The sequence below is a fragment of the Callospermophilus lateralis genome, chromosome 7 (assembly GCF_048772815.1).
Source record: "Callospermophilus lateralis isolate mCalLat2 chromosome 7, mCalLat2.hap1, whole genome shotgun sequence".
Taxonomy (NCBI): Eukaryota; Metazoa; Chordata; class Mammalia; order Rodentia; family Sciuridae; genus Callospermophilus; species Callospermophilus lateralis.
In genome coordinates this window covers 78,737,569-78,756,154 of record NC_135311.1, presented here as the reverse complement: position 1 = coordinate 78,756,154, position 18,586 = coordinate 78,737,569, and positions in this window count along the sequence as shown.

The window sequence follows — 18,586 nt, the reverse complement described above, 5'->3', positions numbered from 1 at the left end:
ATATACCGATCAGTACATGAGTATGAGGGAAAATACAACATATTTAGAGAGAGAACCAACTGAAAGAATTACAGAGGAAACTTCTGTGTTCACCCATAACTGCAGATGTCTGTTTATACCAGCGAGATTTGAAAGCCTCTTAATACAAAGAACATGATAAAGAACACTGAGAATGGCTTTGTTTCAGTAGTATGCAAAATTATATCTTGAGTAAATGCTGCTCTCTTTCTCTAACAAAAAAAAAAAAAGCCCCAGGAAGGATTAAAATATTTCTAAGTAATTTAACTGCATTGCAAACCAAAGCTCAAAAATACATGTAGGAATCTCCAAATATCCAGACATTAACAAGGTGAAATTCACAGTCTGGAACAGAGTCAAAAATTTCCATGTGTGCAGTGAAGCAGGAAAAAGCAAAACTGAAGTGATAAATCAGTGGATGGAAATTCAGAACTGACATGGGTGTTAGATTTAAGAGAATATGACATTAAAAGTTATAATAACTGTGTTCCATATGTTCAAATTAAATTGCAGACACAGAAAATATAAAAGAAACTCAAATTGAACAATGATATAAAATAATGTTACCTAACAGTTCACATTTTCCCCAAGACAAAGTCTCTAACAAACAACAGAGTAGATGTTGCGGAGAAAAATAATAATGAAATCAAAGACATAATAAACTATTCATAAATCAAGAGAAAAAAGAGAGAGAAAGGACAACTTAAATAATGAAGAAGGCACCAGTGAGTTGGGAGATGTATTGGTCAGCTTTTTGTTGCTGTGACCAAATTATATGACAAGAGTAACTTAAAGGATGGAATGTTTATTTTTGGTTCATGATTTCAGAGATTTAGTCTGTGGTTAACTGACTCCACTGCTCTGGGCCCAATGTGAAGCAACATCAGGGTATGGCAGGGCACAGCTACTCAGTTCATAGTATTCAGAAAGCAGAAACAGAATATAAATCCCAAAGGCTTGCTCCCACTGACCTATTTCCTTCAACCACACCATACCTTCCTAGAGTTAACCCCAGTAATATAGTACTTTCAAATTACTAATCCATCAAGTGATTCAGTAATCCACTGATTAGATTATAACTCTCATTATTTAGTCATGAGCTTTCAAGGAATGCCTTGTAGCTCTAATATATGCATAATTATATTCCATAAAAGAAAGTATGAATGAGATTAGAAATTTGTTTGAAGAAATAATTCTGGAAAGTGTCCAAAAAACACTAGGCATTTTTGCTATCAAACTTAAAGTGAGATTTCTACATAGAGATTCAATCAATCAAATACCTGGGCTTGCGTTTTTTTGTTTTTTTTTTTCACATTACTAGATGTAAGGACTTTGGAATCCGGTAATTCTGAATTTAAACCTCATTTCCACCACTGAGTAGACATGTGAATTTAATCATGTTATTGGATCATGATGTTCCTGGGTTCAAATGCCATCAACTGGAATACTGTAAAAGTTAGTTATAAAAATTGAAGTTAAAATATATGAAAAATGGTACTGAGCACTCTTAAAACTTAATATGCATATACTCTGTAATGGTGTACAAGTGCAATCTGTGTGGTTGTGTTCTGATATTTGTCTTCTATGCCCGCCACAGAATCTTTGACATCTTTTCTTTCAAGGACTCTTTTCCTCTCCCTTCTGACTCAATCTCTAGATGACACTTTTAAAAATATCATCTTCCTAAGCATTTTAGCTTTTTTTTTTTTTAGAGGGTTCTTAGAGTGTAAGAGCTGGGACTCCGTTACAGTGTTTAGTTTTATCAAGTAGTCTTCTCTTAGGTGAAGGGAAAGTAGGTGAGAAGGGTTCAAGATTCATAATATATTTATAATAACTTTCTCTTACAGTGGGAGATCATACTTGTGCATCTTGACCTCACTGCCATATTTCATTTTTACTTTTTGAGAATCAAGAGGTTTGAGGGATCAGCTGGGATTTGATGAACTGTGTGTATTTACCACCAGCCTAGTGCCCTAAAATAATACAAATGTACTATCTTACAGCTACAGAGGTCAGAGTCTAAAGTACACTTTGTGGGCAAACGTCAACATATTGTCACAACTAATTCCCCTCTGGAGACTTCAAAGAGACTACGTTTCCAGTTTCTAGTGGGTTCATACGCATTTGGGGGCTCACAACCTTTTCCTCCATCTTCAATGCTTATCTTCCAACTACTGCTTCCACTATTGCATCTCCTTTCTCTCTGACCTTGACAACTTCCTCGTATAAGACCCAATGTAAGGTCTACAAATATTAAAAGGATAATCTTCCATCTCAAGAACTTTAATAACATCCGCAAATGTCCCTCAAACCCTAGCAAGGTTTCATTCTCAGTTTCTGAGGAGCAGGGTATGAATGTCTTTGATAGCCAGTATTCTGTTTACTACACAATGGCTTCCTAACTGCCGTCAGAGTCCCCAGATATAGGTAAGGTCACGGTTTAGTGGAACTTGTAAAAATCATGGTTTTCCAGGTCAGAACGAGAGGACAAGACCACAGCTTGTATAAAGATTCTGAGCCCTGAGGGGGCAAAAAGTTTGAATTATCTTAGACACTAAATAAAGACCAATATGAATAATGTAGGCATGAGAACTTGAATTCAAAGTACTACTCTCTGCAGACCTTGAAAATGTTACTTAACACCTCTGAGTAAAGCTTTTCTTCCTTACACCTGGAATATTAATATTTCATAGAGTCTTTGGAATGATTAAAAATCGATCTAAAGTGAAAGGCTAGCAGTAATCACCAGGTAATCACCTGTGATGATAAGGTCAATGGAGAGTGCTTTAGTGCATCCTCAGGGTCTTTTTAAGTTTGTTAGTGACTGTGCACTAGAACCAAAAACAATCAATTAGCAAGAGAAATTCCTTTTTATTGATACTGCCAGCTACACATGTGCTTCATCTTGTCTTCCTCATGCTCAACACCTTAGTCAATCAAGGAATTTCAATGTTATAGAAGTCCTTTGAGGTAGAGCAAGCAAGATCAGTCTTTGTGCTCTGAATAGAAAGTTTATGTACGTGCTTGTGCTAGTTGCTATAACTGTGTGTCTATAACATACCTAAATAAAAGAAATAATTATTTTGTATGAGCCCATTTTATCTCCACTTATCAAGCACAAATGGCAAATTAAAGCAACAACTTTTATTAGTTTCTCAAAAGTGTGAGATAAAGGATATTTATATGAGCATGTGTGACACCAAATTATATTCATACATCTCTAAAATCTACCTTCATTTATTTTTACTGATAAAAAGTCTTAGCTGACAGATATGCCAACATACCTAATTAGCTTTCTGTTGTAAAGTTCTCAGTAAAATTCCATTTACAAGTTCTATGTTTTATTGTCAGATAGCCTGACAAGGCTATATTGTTTGAAAATGTTGAACAGGTTAAGAAATAGTGAATATTTTTTTTTTCTTTTTTACATTTCACATCATTTGAGATGGCAAAACAACAAATTTTGTATTTTTTTCTAGTGTTTTTTTCATTTGTTTTTATGTCAGATATTTGCCTTTGGAAATTAAATAATAGCTTTGTCTTTTACTTTCTGAATACTATGATGAATAATCTCTATGATGACTTCTTATAACATGAGAACAATGAGTATTCTATTAAATAACAAGCACATATTAGAATTAGAAATTATATTAGTTTTAATGAAAATATGACTCTTTGTGGAGTTAAAGACAGAAAATGTTATTTTATTCTTGTCTTAAAAAATCATCATTTTTTAGTGTCCACAAATTGCCCCATATGGCAATTAGTAATTTTTTTGTAAATAGATTAAAAGCATAAAGACATATGAAATTAGGATTTATTACAGAATAATAGGAAAGAGTACTAGTATGGTTAATGAGGAAAACCATTTTTTTTAATATTCTGGGTACTTAATGAGGTGAAAATTAAATACCCTTTGACTTCTAATATGGCATGTAATGTGCTTTGATTGATAAAATATGAACAGAAGTTAAACATTTTATTTGTAGATAATAGATAAGAGTTAATTCATAAAAAATTGATTTTCTCTGGTATAGTAGTAACAGGCAAAATAAACTGTGTCACCAAGGGGCTTAATAAGCAGAAACCATTTGCTGACCAAAGACAGACATGGAGAATAGTGAGAAAATATCTCCAATTAATTTGAGACACTGAGTTTAAAGTGCTATGTTCATGTAGTGAACTCTAGCCAAATCCAACTGATACATATTTAGACTCACATTTAAAGTTCCTCTATAATTTTCTAGCTATAAAATATTGTTGATATCTCAATCTTTTAAATATTTTTAATACATTTTAACCTATTTAAAATATTAACATTTTAAGTCATTATTGTAAGTTCCAGTATCTAAGTCTATTCAAAGCACTATCATATGTATTAACTTATTTATGGAAAGTTCCAGTAACTAAGTCTATTCAAAGCACTATCATATGTATTAACTTATTTATGGAAAGCTTACTAGATAAGATATTTCTAGCCCCATTATATACAGAGTACACAGCTGAGTTTAAATTCAGATATATATCTTCAAAATTTCTCTTGTTGACATACTTGCATTCTATCCCTGTTCTGAAATTACATTTTAATATCTATTAAAAATAAGCTTAAATTACTTTCTTATAATGCTTTTGTGAAGAGTAAATGGAATAACAATGTGATTAAAGTCCCGGAAACATAATTAACTCAATATTATTATCATCCATTTTATCTTCCCTTAAAGAAAAGATTTTGGATTTGTTGCAAGTGCTAATATGAAAGAAAAGAAAGGAAGAGATATATTTACTGTATTGTAGGGCCCTCTTGTTTCCAAAAGTTTTGATTGTTTCTCCAATTTTAATGATGTAAATTCCCCTTTTTTGAATATGGAAAAATCTAATTGAGATAAATACAAAAAAAAACATTAACAAGAAAAAATTGACTACCATTTTTTAAGCTTGACATCATAGGGTCATTACTTTATACAATATTAATGGATGGTTAATATATTTTGTTCTCATACTTACAAAAAACAATTTTAAGTATTACATGCCTCATATATTACTTTTTAAATGAAGGAGAGAATTTGACATAGTATATTTTATACTTAATTGTTCAATGGAACAAGTAAAAGGGGAAAGAGAAGGGAATATACAATGTTAAAAATTCTTATCTTCCCTTCTTGTTTTCAAAATTTATGATTTCCATTCTACACACTTAAATCCACCACAAAAAGTCCAAATACCAATACAAAACTCTCACACTAAAGTCAAAATCAAAATGCCCCAAGAATTTTGTGAAAGAAAGGCAGAAATATATGGAATGAACTCAAAAAAGTTATTTCTATCTATACAGTAATTAAAATAAAGTTCTACTACTCAAAATAGATAGCTGGAATGGTTAAATGAACTGATAAATCCATACCACAAAAAACTACTCAGCAACAAAAATAAACACATTCTTGAAATGAGCAACATCTTGAATGGACCTTCTAGGAAACTGTGCTGAAACAAACAAAAAAATCTCAAATGTTACATATATTTCATTTATATAATATTTTTTAATTACAAGATTTGGGATAAGGAGAATTGATAAGTGATTGACAGGGATTAGAGATAAGGTATGTGGCGGGGAATAGAAAGTATGATTATAAATAAACAGCAAAGGAGGTACTTGTGATAGAACTGTCTGTGTCTTAATCATGATGGTGGGATATCCAAGCAATGCAAGTGGTAAAATTGTATAGTTCTAAGTGCAGACCCACACAAGTACACATGAAACTGGGAAATATGAATAATATTGGTTGGATTACATCACTGTAACCATTGTAATTGGTTGGTTGTGATTGTTTTCCTACCATTTGCCAAACATTAGTACTAAAAGAATTAGATCTCTCTGTATTATTTTTACCAACATGAACAACTTTAAGAATTCATTTAAAGGTATCAACTTAAAGTTATCTCAATAAGAATATTAATTAAAAAATAAGACAAGTGAGTTTCTAATGAATTGGGTTTTAAATGCATTTGTAATTTAGATGACATGTTCAACATCATCATCTATGTCTACCAATTCTTTAATAATCATTGGCTTGAATGATTCTTATACTGTTTTGTTGTAGATATAATTGAAATGCATTCTTAAAAATACAAGGAAAAGTGTTGAACCCTGGTGTCTGTGAATATGTCCTTATTTGGAAATATGATTTTTGCATATGTAATCCTGATAAAATGAGATTTTTAAAATTTTAGTGTGGGCACTAATCCAATGATTAGCATCTTTACCAAAAGAAGAAAGTTTGGACATAGTGACACAGACAGATAGACATAGTAAAAATAATGGGACTAAGATGAATGAGGTACCCTCAAGCCAAAGAACAACAAGGACTGCTGGCCACCTCTGGAATCCAGGAAAAGGAAAGGAAAGACACACCCTAGAGCATTCAAAAACAGCATTATCCTGCCAATATTTTGATTATAGACTTTTACCTTTACAAACTACAAAATTATACATTTTATTCTATTAAGCCACCAAGTTTATGATATTTTGTTAAGGCCAGCCTAAGAAATTAACATGATGATATTTTTTGAATGGTAGTGCTGGGTAATTTTATTTTGCATGCTGGATGTATCTTAAAATAACAATCCAATATTATCCTCCCTTTTCTCAGTCTATCTTTCCTAAGTTTCCTCGGGTATTTTTTGTCTCCTTTCCTCTATCTTTCTCTGTCTCTGTGTCTTTCAGTCTGTCTGTACCTCTCCTCAAGTGCAGTACACATGCCATAGATTTAGAGTTGCATGATGAGTTTAAATTTTGTCTCTATCATATAATAACTAACAAAATTTTGTTAATTTATGTAATGTCTCTGTGTCTTAGTCCCTTCACTTATGAAATGATACGACAAGAGATTCTAAATTATAGGGTTGTTTTTAGAATTACATAAAGTAAATGACAGGTAAACCATTTATCACAGTGCCTGAAAAACAAACTTTTAAGTATTTGATAAACAACAGTAAGAGGAATTTTGGGCATGTCTACCCTGGCTTCTGTGTAGTCATTGTTTTAAATACACAATCTTCATATATTCAACAACCTATAATAAAGACTTACCTCCAGATTATTGGTTGCATGGAGACAACTTTTGAGCTTTACAACTGAATCTATAAATCCATAGCAAAGATAATTGTCCTGAAATAGAAGGTTTTTATCTTAAAAGTTGTGTGTCTTGGTGATAGAGAAAGTACTTTTTTTCCTGAAAGGGCTAAAAGGTAAAGTACTTATAGTAGGTATACAGAAAGATGAGATATAAAATTCCTCTGAAGCTGATAGAGAAAAAAACACATAAAAAAGAGGGAGAATACTAAAAGAGAGCTAAATGTGATTGAGTTGTCACTCTCTCTCAGAATTAGTCTCAGGAATAATAGGGACTTCATGTAAGTGTAGTATGATCTTAAAATAAAGGTTATTTTGCCTCACTTCCCAGGAAAAAAACCCACAGTGGATCCATGTCCAGAATGCTACTGGAATGGGAGGTAATAGAATAAATAATAAAAAATGGCCTAGAATAGAAGCTGGCAAACTGTTTCTATAAAGGGCCAGATAGTTAATAGTATAGACTTTGTGGTCTACACAATCACTGTTACTTTTTTTTTTTTCCAGTTGTACCCTTGTAGAAAACAACAACGGACAATAATGAAATGTGCTATATGGACAAAGAAAATTCACCTTATCTAATTTTCATATGTTATGAAATATTATTCTTCTTTTGATAATTTTTAACCATTTAAAAATTTAGAAACCATCTTTAGCTTATGGTACATATAAATATACAGCAGGCATCAAATTTGGCTCCAGAGTCTTTGCAGAGCCCTGGTTTAAACACTAAGAGAATCTAATACAGTTCCTTGCTTTTTCCAAGAATATCACAGTAGAGCGCGCGCGCGCGCGCACACACACACACACACACACACACACACACACACACAATGGTTTCTTTCCTTGTGAGGAGAGAGAAAATAATTGAAAGTGAATGATAATGGGTCTTTCTTTGGAAAGCAGGATAGAATATATTTGGACTGAAAAAAAGTAGGCTGAAATTGGGGCCATGTTCATCAGCAACCTAACAACACTGAATCACCCATGTACGAGTTAAAAGATACTTGACCTATGTCTTAACTCCCAAGCTAAAAGGGACTGAAAATCACTATGGAAATCCCCTTTCCTATATTCACCTCCTGGGATCATGTTGTTACCTAAGATCCTCTTTAAAACAGATCCTAAGCAAGGGGAATGCTATGGAAATTTAGGTCATTAGGTCATGATATTAATAACCAGGAGAAAGCACAACAGTGCCAGAGAGCTTCACAGAACCAGAGACAGTGGTCACATTTTCTATTCCTTTTGATTTAGTGAAAACCATTAGTTTTTAAGAACTAATTTGTTGCCATTAACCTCCAAAGTGTAACAATACTCATCTGTACCAAATATTTCATCTAGCAACTTGATTCAGTTTTGCCCATATGTGTAATACAATGATGCACTCAAAATCACTGTTATGGTTTAGATATGTGGTGTCCCCAAATAGTCAAATGTGAGATAACATGAGCATGTTCAAAGGGTGAAATCATTAGATTCTGAGAGTTGCAGTCTAATCAGTGAATTAATCTACTGATATGTATTGACTGGGTAGTAGGCAGGTAGGGTGTGACTAGAGGAGGTAGGTAACTGGGGGGTTATATTTTGTCCCTGGTGAGCAAAACTCTGCTTCAGTGTGGCCATGTTCTGGGCTGCTTTCCTCTGCCATGCTCTTCTACCACAATGTTGTGCCACACCTTGAGCCTAGAGCTATGGAATCAGCTGTCCATGGATTGAAACTTCTGAAAGCTTGAGCCAAAATAAGCGTTTCCTTTTCTAATGATTCTTATCATATCTTTTGTTTACAAAAATGAAAAAAAAACCTGACTAAAACACCCACTAAATGAAGGCAAATAATTGAGTATGTGGCTGGAGAGTGAAAGAAATTCTTATTTGTTTCTACCATGATACTATATAGAAGTTTGAATTCTACTAGGCTACAAGAGGGATGGAACATCCTCCTCTATTGTAATTTATCTTTATCCATGCAATAGAAATTTCACTGTGACCATCAAGTTTTTCAATGTGTTTGACAAGAATTTTTAGCTCAGACACTTTAGATTAAGCAGTCATACAAAAAGAAAAATCATTTTTTAAAAACCAATACTACTTGCCTCTGGTTCTCTAGGCTACCATTCCTTTCTGTGTTTACCTGGGATTCATCCCAGATTGCTAAACCTCACTCATCTTCTACATTTAATTTGACCATCCAATTCTGTTAATCTTACTCCTTTAATTTCTTCCAACTTTATTCCCTTCTTTTCAGCCCTCACTCTTTTCTTTTTGGACCGAGTTTTTAACTGATCTCTCTGACTTCATTATTATTAGTCAAAACTCTTATTTTCTAAATATTATTGTCAGAGATATTTTAAAAACATAAATACCATATCAGATGCCTGTGAAAAAATTTCTTGACAATTTCTCATAGACTCACAACCTATAGTTAATGTATAGATTCCATAGCAATGATATTCAATATCCTTTATTATAACTTCTCAGGACTCTTCTCCCACATTCTTGGTGTAACAGTTCTGTGAATCAGATATCTCAGCTTAGGTAGTTTTCCAATAATGATGGTTGCTTTCTTAACTTTATGATTATTTTTCCCCAACTGTATTCTGATCAATACAAATACCCAAATATATATTAATTTTTTTCTTATTTAAAGCTTTACAGGGTCAAACAATGCAGAGTATTATAATTAAATAAAGTGAAAATGATTTCACTACTATAAAAAATTGAAAGTATATGTTCAGCCTGTAAGAAAAATATAGCACTATTTACAGATTTTTTTAATTTTTATTTTTTATCATGGAGCCAACACAGAATTATGTATGACTTTATTTTATTTCTTCCCTTTCATCTTTTTTTCCTCATTCTAAAGCCCAATAAACCCTCTTCTATTTTCCTTAAAACTTTGTGATAAAACGTTTCCATCTTCAAAACGATGGCTTCACTTGGCTATATGCATGCAAAAGAATTTACCTGTAAAAGTATAGCAATGTTGTCCTGGGAAAGTCTTAACATAGTCTTTTGGAGTCACCAAGTTTCTTTATGTTGCCCTATTTATGGTGCACCATTAAGATAATTTTACTAAAATACAAGTGACTTTCAGTTCTGATTTTAGTATTTTCTAGTTTCTGAGCCATTTAATTTTCTAGGAAGAAAAAGTAATCACATATGCATTCAGATAAAATGTTCACTAAAATCAGGATCATTAGAATTTCTTTCTTTTTTATTTTCAGAAGAAATCTAGGTTGTAAAGAGAAATATCTAGGGCTGGGGTTGTGGCTCAGCGGTAGAGCGGTAGAGCACACATGCCATTATGCCATGTGTGAGGCCCTGGGTTCAATCTTCAGCACCACATATAAATAAATAAAATAAAGGTATTGTGTCTACCTACAACTAAAAAAAAATTTTTTTTAAAGAAAAATATCTAGCTGAGCAGCAGTGCAATTGTTTTTTTGCATGTGTCACTCCAAATTATGTTATAGAAGATTTAAGTAAGCCAAGAGGATAATCAGTTGAATAGAAAAACTTGAAGAATGTTTCCACTTCAATCATTGTGTTAATTTTGAGTTAAGTGTGGGTTTAGTTTAGAAATATTGAATGTTCGTGGGAAAATACCAGGCAGTTGTTGCTAAATATTGAAAACAAATAATTCACTTTGAGAGACCAGGTGGGTCATCAGATTACAATTATTTCCCCATACCCATGTGGCTTTCTTATTTCAGTTTGCAACCATCCATATTTTTACATGCTGTAGGCAAAACTTTATTGAATTGACTAAAGGAATTTAAGGATTTTTCATTGGGTTTGATGCATTGTTAATATTAGCTTGTCAATGACTTTTAAGATTACCTTTTTTTCTGTTTAAATTGGTTAGCAAAGAAAATGAAATGGATAGTTGTTTTATTTAGGAGTATCTGATGATTTGTTAGCAGATTTATTCTTCAAGATACATACTATGTTGCCAAGCTACAGCTCTAGATAAATGAAAAAATGATTTTCATGGCTTTTGTTCATTTAAATACTCAATCATGACATTGTGTTAATGTTATTTTCAAATAGAATGTCCTTGCTTTTCACATGAAAAATGAGGAAAAAGAAATGATGTGATTGTTTAAACCTTTGAATCAATGCATATTCATTAGAATGGATGATATGGAACTCAAATGTACTGACTGCATTTATTTAAATATTCTCTTATGATTTCCATGAGTAATCATTAAAGTAAATGCAGAAATATGCCATTATGCCAAGACATTTTGCATATGTGCCCTTCTCAGAATCTTAGGTTACCTGTAACCTGTAAAAATTGTTAAGCAAGAATTTAAGTCAAAGCTTTGAAAAATCCAAGACACTGTGACAAGGAAATTTTTCAATACTCTATGAGTTTGAGGTTGCTTAATATGCATGTATAACACGTTTCTGAAGAAGTAATTCATGATGCATGATTACTTTCAGAATAGTTCATCATATACTAATATTGACATGAAAAATAATCATAAATTGCAGAGATAGCAAAAGGACAGAAGTATAAATTAAGAATTGGAAATCTTAAATTCATTTTTTTAACAAGGCTTCTAATTCACAATTAATAGGAAGAAGTTCAGTCCCATTTGATCAGGTATATTTGTATTTGAACAGCTTAAAAACTAGCTAATTTCAGGGAAGACTACTTGGTATAGGTTAGTCTACTAACAGACAGACATTACATGCAAAACTTCTGAATCACCAAGGGTAAACTACATTGGTTGCCTAAAACATTTTTGATTCCAATATCTCAGGAGTATTGCATATGTATTCCTCATTTATTCTCAATAATTTGTTGGATTTAAAAGAAGACTGGTTACCCTTTCAAGCCAGTTCTTCTATGATTAGAAAATTTCACTGAGGGGCTTCGGTGTAGCTCAGTGGTAGCACACTTGCCTAGCATACAGAAGGCCCTGGATTTAATCCCCAGAACCAAAAAAAACAAGAAAAAATAAAATAAAACAGGAAAAAATTGTCTTTGATAAACCTGTAACCAAAGCTCACCATTTTATTAAAAATATAAAAATTATTTTATTATTACAATATACTTAAACAAGTAGGTTTGTGGTCTAGATATAATAAAAATATAATCTATTCAGACATTTGTAAGTTTAAACATTTGCACATTAAATTATCATATTTATGAATAAAGGATTTAACTTTCATAAATTTATCCTCAGCTAAACTGAAATAACAAATATTAGAAAATTGCAAGTCAGCCAGGCTAAGATAGGAGGATGGCAAGTTCAAACCCAGCCTCAGCAACTTATCGAGGTCCTTAGAAACGTAGACCTTATCTCTAAATAAAAAATAAAATGGACTGGGGATGCAATTCAGTAGTTAAGCACTTCTGGGTTCAATTCACTAGGAGATAGATAGATAGATAGATAGAAACATCAAGTCATATTAAGAGACATATGGGAAATATCAAGAATACAATAATAGCAATGAGAATGGTTTTGTTTATATTTGAAAATAAAATTCTCAGTAAGAACTAACCCCTAGAGTTGTTTTAAAAAGTATGTATAAACCATGAAAAGCCAGGAACCTCCTTCTTATAAGTTCCAAATTTCAAGTACAGATACTTTTGTATTATATTTATCCTTTAAGATCTTGAAATACCTATATTTTATGTTAATAACATTTTTTCTTTACAATGAGACATTAGCCTAATGTTTTAAGACTTTATGATATTTATGATGGCAGTATCTCAAATATCTTTATCCTTCGTCATTCCAAATAGTTGCTTAAAAAGCAGTTTATAGATAGATAGATAGAAATATAGATAGATAGAGGTAACTTTAGTGTGGACAAGGACCCTTGATCCCATGCAAAGCACTGCTACTTCAGTTTTCTGAAGATCTTCCAAAGAGAATGAAAGGAAAAGGAAAGAGTCCACTTGGAATGGTATTAGAACCATTAAGCAGGTTGGGAAAATAATAACCAGTTTGTCCTATTTTATTAGACTTCCCATGTACAGCAATTTTGGAATGTATGTCAGGAGTTATTTAGACTTGCTACTTTAGCCAACTAATCTTCATTTTTTTATCCAATTTTATGGCAAATACATCCACAATGTATATTTTACAAATCAAGTGTTGACGTCAGTGTTAGTGGCTATCCTATCATAATAAATCAGCATAAATGAAAAATAAGGATAAAATATTCATTAAAAATTATTTCAAAAACCTAAGATAAAATGTCAAAAACTGAATATTTCTCTTTTTTATCTTACTTTGATTTTGATGCAACCTTCTGATTTTATAATATCAGAAAATCAAATTCTTTCCTAGAAATTTAGTAAAAGATTTACTTCTAAAAATTGACATTATCATGCTGCTTTCCAAATTTTAATTAGTTAATACTAAAAAAAAGTATTCTAAAATGGTCTTTAAATCTTACTCCTAAGAATGACATCAAATGCACTGAGTAGAAAAGAGACAGAATATGAAAAATTGTAAATATCAAGCCATATAAGTCAGAATAAAGCCAGTTATAGAAAGATATATGACCTATATATGCATTATTATTTATTATTTTATGAGTATGTTTATATATGTTATATAATATGTTACATATTACATATTTATATTTTTGCTGTAACTATCAATAAATGATAGTACATGATAAATAAATATGTGGGCATTAGAGTAAAACACATATTTCAGGTCTCTGTTAAGGTAAGTGAACACACATCAATTCCTAATACATAAAATCCATACTGAAACATTTTTGTTGTTATTTTTCCTTCAATAATTGCTTTCATTTGTTTATTTTCAAGTTAACAACAAAGAATAATCCTTCTCCGCATTTATGGCAAAACATTTAAACTCTGCTGGGGTTTGGGTAGTCTACATGTAGCCCCACGCCAGCCTTATAAACTGTAGCTTCTCGACTCTACTGTCTCTTTAAAACAGACATGGTTGGGACTGAAGCTGGTAATCAAAAAGAAATCTATTTTCTTTTTGTTAGCACATAAATACCAAAAAATAAAAAAATAATAAATAAATAAATAAAACACTGTTTGTTTTTGAACTCCTTTTTTTTTTTTTTTTTCACTAAAGCCTGCCACAGTTTATGCCACATCAGTTTCAAAGAGTCAGTGAGAGCAAATGGAGCAGCTCTGGTTTAATGGGCTGTTAGACAGCTATCTATAGTGGGGTTTTTTCTTGTCCGTTTTATAAATACTGATAGACACTGCTGGGGAGAGATGGAAAACAGCATTTTACAGTTCAACTTGTCACGTCATGTCCATCCTTTACTTATACACATAAAATGTATTTTTCAAAATATTTTACATGTATTTTGATGTGACTTTATCCATATATGCCTCCTCTCTTTAACATTTCTGCAGAATGATTATATTCTTCAAGATCATTCATAAATGAGATATAATGGGGTGAGCTGGCCCCAAGATTTATCTGGCAATTTCACTTAGAAATCAAGGTAAAATAATTCATAAGGAAGAGTGTTAATCACAGTGTGTTTAAGAAGATCAACTATAAAAGATTTTAAAGAGGAAAATCCATTATTTCCATTATTTGAATGATTTCTTCTTTCAGTTTTTCTCAATAGAGCTTCACAAAATGCTAAAAAAAAATTGTGTCAGTGGCTGAATAGTTTCAAGACTCATATCATTGAATTGTGCCATTTGTTTTCAAATTAATAGGATGTTATAATTTTTCAAGGTCTTTAAGACATATATGTGTTTATGGTGATATACATAGGTAATACAAAAATAATGAAAAAGTGTTATCTGTGATACCAGTAATAAATAAACAATAGACAACCTGACTTCATAATTATCTAAAAAATCTCTTCTTTTGAGTAACACACATAAATTTGTGGTGACTTTGAAAATATGTGGAATACATATTTTTATGGATTTTAAAACAAAAATCTTAAGCAAATTATTTCAGATTATAAATAACAGCTATTAAGAATTTCTTTGTGTCAAATTGAAGAAAAAACGTGAAATAAATGTCAAGGGATACCTTTATATTGAAAACTCCTATAAATATAAAGAAGATTAGTTGTTAGCACAAAAATAATTTCAATTACTTCTCAAATTTAATCTTCATATTAAATGTTTCTTGATGCTTATTTGCAAATTATGGAATTACTAAGTAATTTTTGTCATGAAATAACTAAATAGAAAAGGTTCTTAAAAATCACTATCACTTGTATGAAAAAAAATTGGATACAAAAGGAATGTAACTTATTCAAAACATTATCTTTTATTCTAAAATATTTATTTTTGATTATTTTAAAGTAAGCAGTTTCAGATATGTAGAAAAACCATGTTGAAAAATGTCAATTCCTTAAAAAAATCAATTTTCACTGAAAGAAGGAAAAGGATATCATTATGCTGAATATAAAGACAATGGATTTATCCTCAGAATTCACAGAATTTGCCTTCATGTGGATATTTATGGCGTAAGTCCACTAATACAAGGGTAAATTATAGTCTATCTTCATTTTTGGTGTGAGAAAACAGAAGACAGGATTAATTAACACTTTGCACTTATTATGATAAAAGAACCAGCATTACCTATTCATTGCTTTAAAAATAACTACGTTAACTTTTCTGCTTTACTGAGATATAAGAATCCTCAGATACACAATTTATGCTTAAGTGTACCTTTTTTCCTGCTCCTGAAGGCTGAAGTTGTATGTTAAACCCGAGAGTGTCAGAGAGCTTTTCTGGAGCAGTTCTTTATTAAAGCTTTTCATACAGCAGAATGCTGTGCATATTGAAATGTCTGTTGCCCACTTTTGCAGCCAAAATTCCGATATTTGTGATTTGAATACAGAAATACCCATAGTTGCTCTCAAAAGGATTTATTTAATCCATGTCCTGATATCATTAGCACTGACAGGGTTTAGGGGAACACTCAGGGAGATAAACAGTTTTGATATATTTCTTCAAAGAATGTGTTCTGTCAGTGAACGTGTCCAAAAGCATCAGGGCATATAAACATTCCTCAAGTGGGTTTACTTATCAAGTATAAAATGACTGGGCCAGGAGAGTACCAGGGTTTTGACAGCTTGTGGTTTGAAATTAAGCATGACCCTTTGTACTCTTAGACAGAATTTGTCTATTTTTTATCTGTCTTGATTCAAAAGGGAAGCAGTCAATGCTAACTATGGCAAAGTGAGGGCAATTACAAATATAATTATAAAAATCAATTTAAAATAAAGATTGCAGCACTGCAAAAACACCTTGAAATAAAGGCATGAATAAATCAGCTTTTTTTTTTTTCACATGACTTTTAAAGTGCTGCTATATGCTATAGGAAAAGTCTGAAGACGAATAAAGTGGCAAGAAGTTTGAAACAGTTTGCTAATTTATTTTCTGAGCCATATTTCTTAGCGAAGTCAATATGCATTTTGTTATTTCTATGAACATATTAATCATAAAACTACCTATTATCCTTTAACTAGAGGGTCAATGATTTTAGGTTTTGGAAATAGATTGTTTCACAATTTAAAAACACAGCTATGAATAGGAATCATCTTTTATGGCATATGAAGTCATGGCAATTTATTTTTGAGTAACTGTTCCAAAGGATTGCATGTAAACATTTTATCATCAAACCCTGACACTATATGAAGGACATACGTCCTCCAGAAAACTAAACTTTTTCCTATGTTTATTTGTCTCTTTCTCAGAAGTGATGCAGTCCATTAGACAAGGTGAGCTGACATAGAGAAGCCAAAATAACTAATACAAATAGTAACTTACACAGTGTTAAATGTTCTTTGGAAAAAAGACAACTATTGAAGCAGAATAAATTACTGAACTGTAGTCTTCATAAAATTAAGCAAGTATCAAAAATAATAATTGAAATTTTCTAAAAGTGTCTCCATATGTGCAAAAAACATAACTTACCTGATGATCATTATTTTTTACTCTTTTGTGATTTTATTCAAATTATATAGATTGGATTTTTAAAACAACATGAACCTAATGTCATAGTAGTTCTTAAATGAAAAGCAAATGAAGCGGGTGGAGATATAGCTCAGTTCGTAGAGTGCTTGTCTTGCATGCACAAGATCTTAGGTTCAATTCCTAGCACCATGGAAAAAAGAAAAAAGAACCTAAATGAATCCACGTATGTTATAAGAATGAAGTATTAATCCTCATCCTACTACTCATAAGCTTATAATTATAGGGCCATTTGGCAAAAGTCTCGATATCTCTTAATTTTCCATCCATTAAATTTCTTAAGTTTCACCTGCATGTTGCAGTTCAGAGTCCTAACTCATAAATGATTTCATACATATTTACTATTATACACATGCTTGTTTATATGACATAAAAAATCAAACCTGTATCTTTTGAACTACTTTAGTTGTTTAATTTTTTAATAGTTGTAAATTTTAAAATCTGGCTCAATATGTCCTCATTGTCCTTGAAAAGAATAATTCTTTAATCTGTTTTCCTTTGCCACTATATATATCATACCTCCACAACCCCCATCTAATTTGGGCTGAGTTCTCTTCCTCCAGCCAAGGAAAGGATGAAAGCTGATGGGGAATTTGTATAGCAAAATCACTCAATCACTTTTATTACAGTGTGTAAGTTACCCTCGAAATTCCATTGTTCTCAGAACATTAAAAACCAGTTTTTTCTGTATAGTTTAAAGACAAAATCAAAAATACCCCTGTAGAAGCACATATTTAATATGATTTGACCCAAAATACGTAAGTGGCAATCAGGACATGGGTACCGTTTCCAATAGTTTTGACCTTAAACACTCTATTAGCTTTTTTATGAAAAAGGGACAGGTAGATGATTTCCGGGATTTATGTTGGTCCTGAAAATGACTGAAGTTTCTGAACCATGTTTTGAGCATGGATTTCTGTTGAAGTGTATGCTACATTTAGTACATTGTCTAAGTTGCAAATTGAGGTACAAAAATTCAACATTCTTACAATATTTCTAAATTTTTAAAATAAAGAATAAAGGAAAGGCTTGGCTGTTGATTGTTTCCTTTATTTTATCTTCACTATTTGGGTAGCATAAATTTGATAAGAATAACATCATTCCCGGTCATAATCACTCATGAACATGGCCACTTATAGAAAAAATGGTCATGTGAATACTAGCAATATAAATATATTAGAAAAGATACCCCACCCTCTCCAAATTCGAATGAAGCTGATTGTGCAAAGTTTATGTTTATGACCTTAGAGGAACACAGTCATATGACAAGAGACAGAACATATGTCCAGTATGTTAAACTAACATACAATATTGATTATTCCCCTTATTTCCCTTTAAAGGACAGTTTTAGAGCAAACCTACTAATCTTTTCTTACTTTACTGTATATCATCAAGGCAAAGGGTCAAAGCTTTAACTTCATTTTGAAAAAGAGAACACCTTGTGATAAGGAGCTGAAGAGAAAAGGTCATTT